The 11,632-nt window shown below is 40.9% G+C and overlaps 1 pseudogene; it reads left to right on the plus strand.

Moving 5' to 3' along the window:
• Window positions 1–237: 237 nt before the first annotated feature.
• LOC108317898 lies at window positions 238–5,184 on the plus strand (annotated as a pseudogene).
• Window positions 5,185–11,632: the final 6,448 nt, after the last annotated feature.

Genomic DNA, 11,632 nt, shown 5'->3' on the forward strand with positions numbered 1-11,632 from the left:
CATTTGATGACATGCCTCAGTAGTGAACAAATGTAACAATTATTAATTATAATTATATATAATTATAATAATGTAAAGGCAGAGTTAGTAAGGTGATATAACTATAGTGCTGGGAAGAAAGGGTGGAGGAATATTTTTTAAAAAGCTAAATCACCAACACCATAAGTAAATCAATAGCTAGCATGTAAATTGGTACATAATTAGACAGCAGAATAGGCTAGGTAAGTGGCAGCTACCATGTTCTGGAATGTGCTGCAGGATTGGGGGCTACGGCTGCTGAGCCAGACCCTGAGGCCTCTGGATTATCCCAGTTTTGTGAAGCCTGTGGATCGACTATTACCCTTCACCAGGATCCCAAAGTCCCCAAGGCATGAACATTATACCACTCTAACGGCTGGCAGCTTCCCAGAGACCCCCAACCCCACCCAACCGGCCCTACTTTGTGCAGTGCCCTCAGATGCACAGCATCCCTGTCTATAAGGACATCACACATGGCAACTTCCAAATGACTGTGATCCAGAGAGTAGAGGGAGACATCTGGGCTCTACTGAAAGATGCGGGTGATTTTCTGAGCCCACTGCTGGAGAAGACACCCATACCTGCATACCTCTACTCGCACCTCATCCAGGTCAAGGAGGTGACAGATATGCTACAGGTCGGGGGAGACTTTGATCAGCAGCTCCAGCCTGGCTCCTGGAGAAGGGTTTCTGGGCCCAGCTGAGAAGCCTGCACCATGGCAACCCCCATGGACTTGAGTCCAGGAGGCCTCAGGAAGAGAGAGTGTTGCCCAAGGTTAGTGCTGGCTTACAAGTAAAGCCTTACTCCTGTTGATTCCAGGCCACTGTCAAGTCTACAGCCTTAGCAACAAAAAGGAGCCTGATACACTGATCCTATGTCACAAGTCCTACTGGTCATTAATGCAATTTTCTATTTGACTGTATACACTATTTAAGTCACTAAAATTTGTACGATACTTACAAATTAGTCATCTGAAGCTGTGCAAAAATAAATAGCAAATATGAGTATATTGTTTTAAAATATTAAGGAAAGTATCAAAATTAACAGCTAAGCCAATTGTAAGTGGCTGATTCCAAATAGTGGGATAGTATTAGGATGGTGGGTGGAATCTGGTAAGGAGGAGAATGGTTAAAGGATTACTGTTTTTCATTATAAGCCTTTTAGGGATATTTTAATTTTTCATATGTTTTACTTTGATAAGGAATAAAAATTAATGTAAAATAAAAAAATCCGGATATAGCATTTTAATTGGCATTGTCTGGTTTGTTTTCTAAATTATGGTTTCAAAGAGAGACAGCAAAGACTTTGGGGCAGATAACTATGTAAATTGACCAATCCTTCAAATGCTTATTTATTTATTAGAGACGGATAGGAGGGTCTCCTTATGTTGCCCAGCCAGCCCACACTCAAATCCCTGCAAAGATCCCTCTACCTCAGCCTCCTGAGTAGGTGGGGCTACAAGTGTGCGATACTGCATCCAGCTAATCCTGCAAAGTTTTTTAAGTAAACCGGTTAGGTGTCTAAGGGAGAGAATACAGCCATGGGGTCTTAGTTTCTGTTTGTGGTTAGGCTGGTAAAGCCCCTTCCTCACCCCTCTTTTACCCTTATCACTACAGGCAGAAACTAAAAACCATGGCTTCAGGCTGCTAAAAGCCTAAAACAAAACAGAACAGAACAACAACAACAACAAAATAAGGTGGCTTGGACAAACTTGAGAATTTATTTAGATGATTCCTCAGCGGGGAGAGGGGAAGTAGAGAGTCGAACATGCAATTTATTGAGAAAATAAACTCAAGTTTAAAAAAGAAGTCAGGCAATCATTTCTATTACAAGAAGGAAATAAAAATCTCAAGGGCTGATAATGACAATGATTGTCTGAAACAGACATGACTTGATCACCTAGAGTCTGTGAGGAGAGCCAGGTGACCAGCACTGGTCCTCTCACTTGAGAGCAGCCTCTCCTTCTCATTCCGCTGGTTTCTTACCACTTTCCAGTGTCCTTTCTTCCCTCCCCAACCCTTTCTCCTCATGTCCCTTTCCCCTGCTGCAAGTTTTGCTGGTACTAGCCATAAGATGACCTGAAAGGTTTCCTTTTTTTAGATATACCCCATTTAATAAATAGGTGATGAGTGTAATTGTAAAAGTTTATCTATTTCAATAAAAATAATTTCTGTTAAACCCATGGAGACCAACAGAATTATGTACATTTTGTACTTGCATGAGAACATCTGTTGATCTGGGTGGGGGTGTCAGTGATGCCCAACAATCAAAGATTTGCCATCTTGGATTTCAGAGAAGAAGAATGCACAGGTGTGTTTTCCAGCAGGCTGTGGCTGGTGAGTATGCAGTGTAAGGGCTTTAATGGACAGACACGTAGACTTTCAACTTGCTGCTCTTCTTCTAAGCACCATGCCACAGATTTGGACTTAATCACTGCAGGTAGAATGTTTTCCAGCTGATGTTCTTTCAGGTGGGAATAGGGAGAACGTTTAGATCTCTACTTTTGACTTCACAAAACTATTTTTAGCATTATGTCATCTGATGGATGACTTAGTCCTTGTTCTACCCTGAAGAGAACAGAATTTCCCAACCCTTTTAGATGTTAACATTTAATTACTGCAATTCTTGAGAAACATCTGTGACCATTTCAATCTAGAAGTTTTAGGCTTTTTGAGTGGCAAGCTAACTGCTTTTCTTTGTGTTAGGCAGAACTAAATACTTTTCCTAGAAAAAGAGTTATTGATGAAGAAATTTTACTTTAATATACATTTGAAACACATTCTATTTAAAATATCTTTACCTGACATTTTATTTATTTTATTATTTCTCTTTCTCTCTCCCCCCTCCATAATTCTGGGGTTTATGGAATCAGTGGAATTTCCTTCTTCCCTTCCCTCTGTCTGCTACTCCACGTTTGAGTTCAGCATGAAATCGGTCTTGTTGCTCCTTGTGCTGAGAACTGCCCATACTAGTGTGTACTGGCTTATAATTGCAACTCCTTGTGTTGGGTTGAATAACGAGGCCTTTGTCTTGTTCTTTATAGGCCTGATGTTCCAGGTGTCAGAGTAGATAGCTACAGGAAAACTATGAAAACTCAGGTAATCAAGGAGATGTTGGTTGCTAAGCAACGGAGAGGCAAGCAGGATGTCTCGTGCTTGGGTCTTGGCAGTGTACTAGGAATAAAGGAGACCACCAATCATTCTTTGTTCTTGGGGCACTGATTCAACATGCAGGTGCAAGGTGGGTCTAGGATGTGGAGATTCAGTACCAGCACCTGGCTTCTCTCCCAGCACTTAATTCACAGCTCACCAGCACTCCTTCCCCTGATTCTCTGTTATGACAATGGGATTTCTTGTGCCTCAGTAAGCATCTCTTTCCCCCAATACATTCTCCTTGCCTCTTGTCCACGACACATTTTATCTTCTAAGACTTAGCTTCTTGTTGGTCCTCACTGAAATCTTGTTTAATTCTTGAGATCCTTCTTAGAGCCCCTGATCTTCACCCCAGCCTTCAACATATGCCTCGAGTTTGACAACTATATCTTCCAGCTATCCCCTGCCTTACTTGCTCCACCACTAAGTCCCCATGTGTTGGGGCTTCCTATATTTGCCTTGGTCTGTGACTGACAGTGACCATTTCCTGGCTCTCTTCTGCATCTCACACAGTTTCTACCTTGCCTAAGAGGGTCTAATAACAGGACTCCAGCCCTCACCTCCCCTTCCACCTGCAATCTTTTCCCCACATAGACCCAAATTCCAGTGTCCATGCCTCTTCACCACATCCTGAGATATGATGGCAGTAGCTATTCATTTTCTGCATTAATGTTCCTATATTGACCTTAGTTCTCAACATGGAGACCCCACTGGTGCTTCTGGTGCAGGCTAGAGTGCATGGTCCAGAAAACATGAATTAGCAGAGGATTTTTCATTTATAAATGGGTTTTGTTTCCCAGCAAGATTGATTCCAGACAATGTCCAAGTCTGCAGACGCATACAATTCAGAGTTAATGTTATACATTTTAGTTGGGCTCTCCTGTCAGCCTACAAATAGGCTGTTTGATCCAAAGTGTACTAGACCATACTCAAGCTTTATTTCAACTCTGACAAAAATTCGTTCTGTGAGGAAATGGAATTCGAGTTTAAAGTGGCAGTCCCAGGATCGAGCTCTCAAGCTTCAGCAGCTATACAGGAACTTCCATAGTTTCTAATCAGGGTTGGTGGAATTAGAAAGGCACTGTTGGAATGAAAAGAGTTAATTATAGCTGGGGTAGGAATGGAAGATTTAGGAGAAAGCTGCCTTTGGTTACTGCTTCCAGGAACTGAGGGGTGGATAGTCCGGCTGGTAGGATGGGGAGATAGAAAAGACGCTGTTAAGAAGCCTCACACCTGAACTGTCAATGTGGTTGGTAATGTAAAGAGACAGCAAGCTAACACGGCCCAGGAGGGTCATAGGGGGACTTGTTATATCAAATTTCCTTACATCAAAGAAAGATGTAAGGAATGGTAAAACCTGTGAGACGTTCTGCTCAGAATGCCCTTTGAAGGAGCTGCTCTCTACACACCACTGTACCCACAGCGCTATCATTGCAACCTGGAACCACCACAGTATTTCAGTGACTCTACTTAAGCTAAGTAGACTGGACAAATGACAGGCCTTTCACTTTCAGGAATTTGATTTTAGGGTTAGAAGAATTGAGGCAACCTCGTTGTATGTGGATCTAAAATATAAAAACTCAGGGACTGTGCCATCACATGGCCATGGAATAGAGAAAACTAGCTCGTGGCAGAAAAGAGTTAATTCATTTGTTCATTCATCCATTCATTCAGTGAGGGGAAAGGGAAAGGCAGAGGAAGGGAACTAATACTTAATGAATGCTTACTGTGTGCTGAACAGGACATTACAAAGGGGCTGCCAAGCAAACCAGACTGTGGTTCAGGGCTGGGTGGTGGAGTAAGCAGCGGGAGTAATTTGGTTGTGATGATTAATTTGGCACAACCTGGAGTCAGAGGCTGTGGAGCTACCTTGGCTTTTGGAGGTGTCCATCCAGGGATCCCAGTCCCACTGATAAAGCGGATTTCTCTTCCCTTGCAGAATGCTGCAGACCTAAATGAAACTTCATGGATAACTTCTGAGAGTTATTACTTCACGTCTTCCATATGCACATAGGAAAAATTACCCATCTAGTGTGAATTTCCAGTGTGTTCCAAATGGAAAAGCAAGGGCAGTGTTGAGGGTAAGAGAGCATCCTGAGACAGAAACCCCAACAACCAGTGGGGTGAGTGAGGCACCTCACTTCACATTATGCACAGTTGGGTGATTAGTTAATGCTTCATGGTTTAATTGCTGTATTCCATCTCACAAAAATGTAATATTTTTGTCAACTTCAAAAAAACACTATTGCCTGCATTATATACAACAAGATATTATACCAATAAGACCACAGAACACTAATATAATGAAGGATGAACACTGTTATATCCCACAAAAGTAAAGCCAAACTGTAATTAACAAACTCAGTGACTCAAGTGGAATATAATATTTCTAAGCTTGTGGGATTTAAGAGTACTACAAATGCAATCATTTTTACTTCTCTAAATTGACAGTACTCACAAGAATTTGTATTTAAATACAATTCCACAATACTTTTGACTAATGTGGCAAGATAACCTAAGAGAAAAATTTCTAGTCAGGGTTAGTCGGGGTGTATTAGTGTGTGTATTAGCTTCCCTAGAAAAACATAATCAGTGGAATTGAGAGAGAGAGAGAGAGAGAGAGAGAGAGAGAGAGATTCACTATGAAGGATGGGCTCCTGTAATTATGGAGGCTGAGGAGTCCCACTACTGCCACCTGGAGGCGCAGGAAAGCGGATGGTGTAGCTCCGGTCTAAGCCTAAAGGCCTGAGAACCAGGGAGGCCACCGGTGTTAAGTCCCAGTTTGAGTCTGAAGGCCCAAGAACCAGGAGCATAATGTTCCAGGGGAGGAGAAGATGGATGTCCCAACTCAATCAATCAGAGAACCAAATGTGCCATTCTTCTGTCTTTTTGTTCTATCTGCATCTTCAAGAAATGATGGATGATGCTCACCAACGTTTGTGGGGGCAATCTTTTCTCAGTGTATAGCGTTGGAAGAGATTCAAATGCTAATCTCTTCTGGAAACAGCCTCACAGACACACCCAGGAATAATGTTTTACCAGCCTTCTGGGTAGCCCTGAGCTCAGTCAAGGTGGCATGTAAAATTTTTTTTTTTAGTTTATTTTATTGCATTTTACGTTTTGGGGTACATATGGAGAACATGCAAGATTGTTGCATAGGTACACACGTGGCAGTGTGATTTGCTGCCTTCCTCCCCATCACCTATATCTGACATCTCTCCCCTTGCCATCTCTCCCCAGCTCCCCACCCACCACTGTCCCTCCCCTATTTCCCCCCAACAGACCCCAGCGTGTAGTGCTCCCCTCCCTGTGTCCATGTGTTCTCATTGTTCAACACCCGCCTATGAGTGAGAACATGTGGTGTTTGATCTTCTGCTCTTCTGTCAGTTTGCTGAGAATGATGGTTTCCAGGTTCATCCATGTCCCTACAAAGTACACAAACTCATCGTTTTTGATGGCTGCATAATATTCTATGGTGTATATGTGAAGGTGGCATGTAAAATTAGCCACCACATTATGTCTCATGTTTCTGCAGTCTCAACAAAAAACAATGGGAGCTATATTACTCTAATTCCCTGCCCCAGTCCCAGCCCATCTCCTTCTAATGTACACACATAAAAAGAAAGTTGAACTTTCCCTGTCCCAGAACCGTGTTATGAGAATTTTGTTTTCCAAAACCTGGGCAAAGAGCAGACTTATCCATCAAGGCTTTTTTTTTTTTTTAATTTATGAGCAGTGTGTGAACACTCAGGAGCTGAGGAAGCTGTCCCAGTGACCTTAAACAGACCCTGCTGCCAGAAGCTGAGGCCCCTGTCATGAACTGAACACCAGAACAGGGGCATAGCCAGTGCATTTGACACTAAGAATTAATCATTTTTTTGATACCCTTACATATATAAGATAAAATTGATTTTAGAATAATCACATAATTTCTTTATTTACTCTGTAGTTTAAAAATAATTAACAATTAAGAATATAAAATTTCAATTTAAAAGAGGTTATGCAAATTGATCTAGAATATTTCCCGTAGAAGCAGTATGCACTTGGATTCAGTGTTTTAAATTTTAAACACAAATAAAAATTTCACGTTGCCATACAGAAAGGGAGAATTGAAATAACTGAAGCTCTCTTTATTCATCTGTACAATCACTGTGTAATCATTGCTTCTTTTGAACCTACTGTTTAAATGCAGGAATCTGAAACACCACAGAGATTCACGTCAGTGATTCCTAAGCTTTAGAAATTCGTCACTAACCAAATGTGTAAGGCTGATCTATGGCTGTGGTGAAGTGGGGAGAAATAACTGAATAACTGAAGATTCTTCTATTCAAAGTCCATATAGAATGAAATGTTTATTAAAGTATAAGTGATGAAAATTGCTAATTTGTAGCTTACATATGTATTATTAAAACTCAACAATATTCATAGAAATTGTTTAGATGTTAAACCCACAATTTTTTTTTCATGATGGAGTATTTTATCACTGACATTGTTTGAAACAGCCAGGACATGGTGACAATAAACAAGCAGAGTGATTTTTAACTTTGCATAATTATTGTTTTTAATTACCTACACAAATGTACCTTCTTATGCCTGCACCTGGGGCAGACTGTTCCTGAAAATGATTTAGAATTACATAATCTCTCCAGGACATTTGCACTAACAGGTCGAGAGATAAAGCTCTCCCAACAAGTGACTGAGATTGAATTTCCTACCAAATAGAATGGTGTTTGGCATCAGGCTTTATTTGATTTTAACAAATGATTAAATGTGTCTTTTTTCACCAGAGCATTCATAAATTCATATCAGTTACATTGCCATCACATAGCTAGTGTAAGTGATATATTATATGCTTAAACATTTGGTTTTTCTAAGTAAAAAAATCTAAGCGTTCTTAGATTATTTTTACTCATAAAATATGGGAAGATATGGTTAAATTTTCAAAAATTTATAAAATAAACCAATCATAGAACTTGGTTACAATTTTTTTTTCTTTTTTGAGATGGAGTCTCGCTCTGTCACCCAGGCTGGAGTGCAGTGGCACAATCTCAGTTCACTGCAACCTCCGCCTCCTGGGTTCAAACAATGCTCTGCCTCAGCCTCTTGAGTAGCTGGGATTATAGATGCACACCACCACACCCAGCTAATTTTTGTGTTATTAGTTAATACAGGGATTCACTATGTTGGCCAGGCTGGTCTTGAACGCCTGACCTCAGGTGATCTGCCCACCTCAGCCTCCCAAAGTGCCAGGATTACAGGTGTGAGCCACCATGCCTGGCCAGAACTTGGTAACAGTTTTTTTCTAGATAATTCTCTTACCAAAAATCTTATAGATATATAAAAAAAAAAAAAAAAAAAAATTCTTCCTCTCCAACTTGGTATTGTAAAGGTAATACAAACAGTAATTAAAAGCATTTTTTGGCTTCAACTCTACCCACTTTTCCAACACTTCACCTTCCATCTTCTCAGTCAACTGCATGTATTCATAGGTGAATTCAGGGGAATTGCTAATTTTTTGCAAATAAATAAGCCCTCTTAGCTTTCATCAGCGTAGAGATCTGTACTGCCCCTGAAAGCCTTGGAGCTCACTAGCTCCATCTGTGTTGTCACCATGGCCCTGTGCTTCCACTAGGGATACCTGTGCCACCTCCCCAGAGCTGTTGCTCTCAATGCCTCTGCCAATACTAATACAGTGGCCCAGCTTATGCCAGAGCTGTGAGATCCCTTTGGACATTGGAATATTGGTAGCAGCACTTGAGTTTACAACCAAAGTAAAGAATGTGGACACTTTATTCCAGGAAGAGAACAAGGAAAGAATATTTCAAAGGAGGGGTAAGGAACCTGAGATGGACAAGAGGCAGTCTCAGGTCCCAGGGTGTAGAAAGCATGATCTTTCTCCTGGTAGAAGCATCACTCGCTACACACTCAAACTTTCAAACCAGCAGTGTCCATCTCAATTTGATTCTGAGACCCACATAATCTAGCAAAGATGGGCAGAATCTTTGAGTAACTATTAGTTTAGGCTAGTTTTTCTGACCCTACATATCAAACAGAACCTTGTTAGATTGACTATAAATTTTGTCCTTGGGAATTGCTGATTCTATGAACCAAAGCTAAAGAGCTGGATGTCAGCCTACCTGTCTTAGTCTGTTTTGTGCTGCTGTAACAGAATACCTGAGACTAGGTAATTTATAAAGAACAAAAATGTATTTCTCACAGTTATGGAGGCTGAGAAGTCCAAGATCTAGGGGCTGGTTTTTGGTCAGGGCCTTTTTACTGTTTCATTGTATGATGGAAGGTGAGAGAAAAAAGGAGGTCAGGTTTGTCCTTTTATAAGAAACCCACTCCTGCAGTAACAAAGCCTCTCCCTTGATAATGGTGTTAATCTATCATTCATGAGGGCAGAGCCCTTGTAGCCTAATCATGTCTTAAAAGTCCTGCCTCTTAATACTGTTATAATTGCTATTACATTTCCAACACATGCTTTTTGGGGGCACATTCAAACCATTGCACTACCCTATTTCTGACACTCTCTAGAACCTACCTAACGCTGGAACACCCATTCTATCATACTTAGCCTCAATCCAAACAGTAGCGCTCCCATCCTTATGAGGGCTAATATAAGGTCCTTATATTAGATATACAATATATATAAGGTCTAATATAAAGACCTTATATTAGACCTCAAGATCACAAACAGTAGTTTTCACTTTAATCTGGGGGAAGGAGGAATGGTGAATTGCTCTTTATGACAATACCTGATTCATAGTAAATGCTAAATGAACTGGGAGACTTTTCTTTCTCTTGGAGGGGGAAAGGTGGGTTAAACAGTGACTATTAAAAGTAGATTAATAAGTATTAAGTGCAGGTTACTACACTTAAGAGAAAACCTCTCAGAGATCAGAAATAACATAGAGACCAATGAAATTGCCTCTTCAAATGAGGGAGAGACCCTTTTCCCTCTCACCACATCCTGAGAGTTGTAAGGAAAAAGAGACTCAGAAATCAGTCCCTAGGTTATGTTATGATACAGTAACCTATATCAGGAGCTGATCCTTTGTTAACACCCTTACCCTCGGAAGAGCTATGAAGGAATCTTATCAACTCAGATCACAAGTGTTTCATGGAGTGATGTGCTTTCTAAGGAGTGTTTGTATCACTTATTGGTGACAGCAACCACTTCCTGATGAATTGTTATTTGTCTTCATAGTCACTAGTGATCCCATCTCCCGATTCTGCACTAGTTCAATCATATTCTTTGTGTTAGGACACAAACTCCTTGAACATCTTGACAGGGTGACGCTCATCCCAAAAGAGAAGAGTGTAAGTCAGCCGTGTCCACTGAGCCATGAGCCATGATCATTTTTATCTTAGTCACAGGCCAGAAAGTTTGCCAGGTATGTTCAGATCTCAGATAAAATCAGACACTTCCTCCTCCATCAGATAAATCAGGTCGTGAGTTCCAAGCATGGCTGCTACTCCTGTCCCGCAGCTTCTTCAGGAGAGAAGCCTGCCCTTGGCTAAAGACCCTCATAGAAGTAGCAAGTGCTAAGAGTCTCAGGGTGGATCTCAGTCCATCCTCTTAGGGAAGGGGAACCTGGGGGCTTTTTCTTTTTTTAAGAGACGGAATTTCACTATGTTGCCCAGGCTGGACTTGAACTCCTGGTCTCAAGGAATCCTCACCTCGTGCTGTGGGGATTATTTTAATTTCTAATAACAATACTAATATAAATATAAAAAGTATAGATGTAATTGCATAGGTATAAAATACACATGAAGAGCATATACACACATACAAAATATACACTTTAAAAGTATAAAGATGAATATCCTCTCACAAATCATCGGAGGAGTGCAGGAGTAGAAAAGTGAATATGTCACAGAAGTTGACAATGTAGTGTTGGGGTTAAGAAATGCAAGCCAGATAGCAGGGGTTAAAGCCCTACTGTGCCCCTTACTTGCCATGGTACCTTACTGACTCTGTGACCTTAACCACTCTGTGCCTCAGTTTCCTCCTCTCTGAAATGGAGATATAAATATTTCCTACCTTAAAGGATGTTATGAGGATTAAGTGAGACAATACATGTGAAATGCACACGACAGTGCCTGGCATGTGAAGAGTGATTCATGAATGGTAACCAATAGTATTAGTTTTATCTGTAGGTGGTTGTAACTCTCTGGTGTGAAAGAACAGAGAGCCATTCTGCTTTTCTCTGGGAATGAGGGGGCACTGTAAGATCATACACAGGAAAAAGGACAGTTAGACTGGATAACTTCCTAAATGATATTTACAATCTCCCCTAGAGTATTTGGGGTTCGCAGGCATTCACCATGGCCACCTGTGCACATATTATTGATACTTTATAGCCTGCTGCTGTTGATACTTTATTATTGATACTTTATAGCCTGAAGCACTTTATAGATAGTGCTGCTGTTGCTGACTTCTGTGTGCCAGGTATAAA

This window comes from Cebus imitator, unplaced genomic scaffold (assembly GCF_001604975.1).
Source record: "Cebus imitator isolate Cc_AM_T3 unplaced genomic scaffold, Cebus_imitator-1.0 Scaffold211, whole genome shotgun sequence".
In the NCBI taxonomy this organism is placed as follows: Eukaryota; Metazoa; Chordata; class Mammalia; order Primates; family Cebidae; genus Cebus; species Cebus imitator.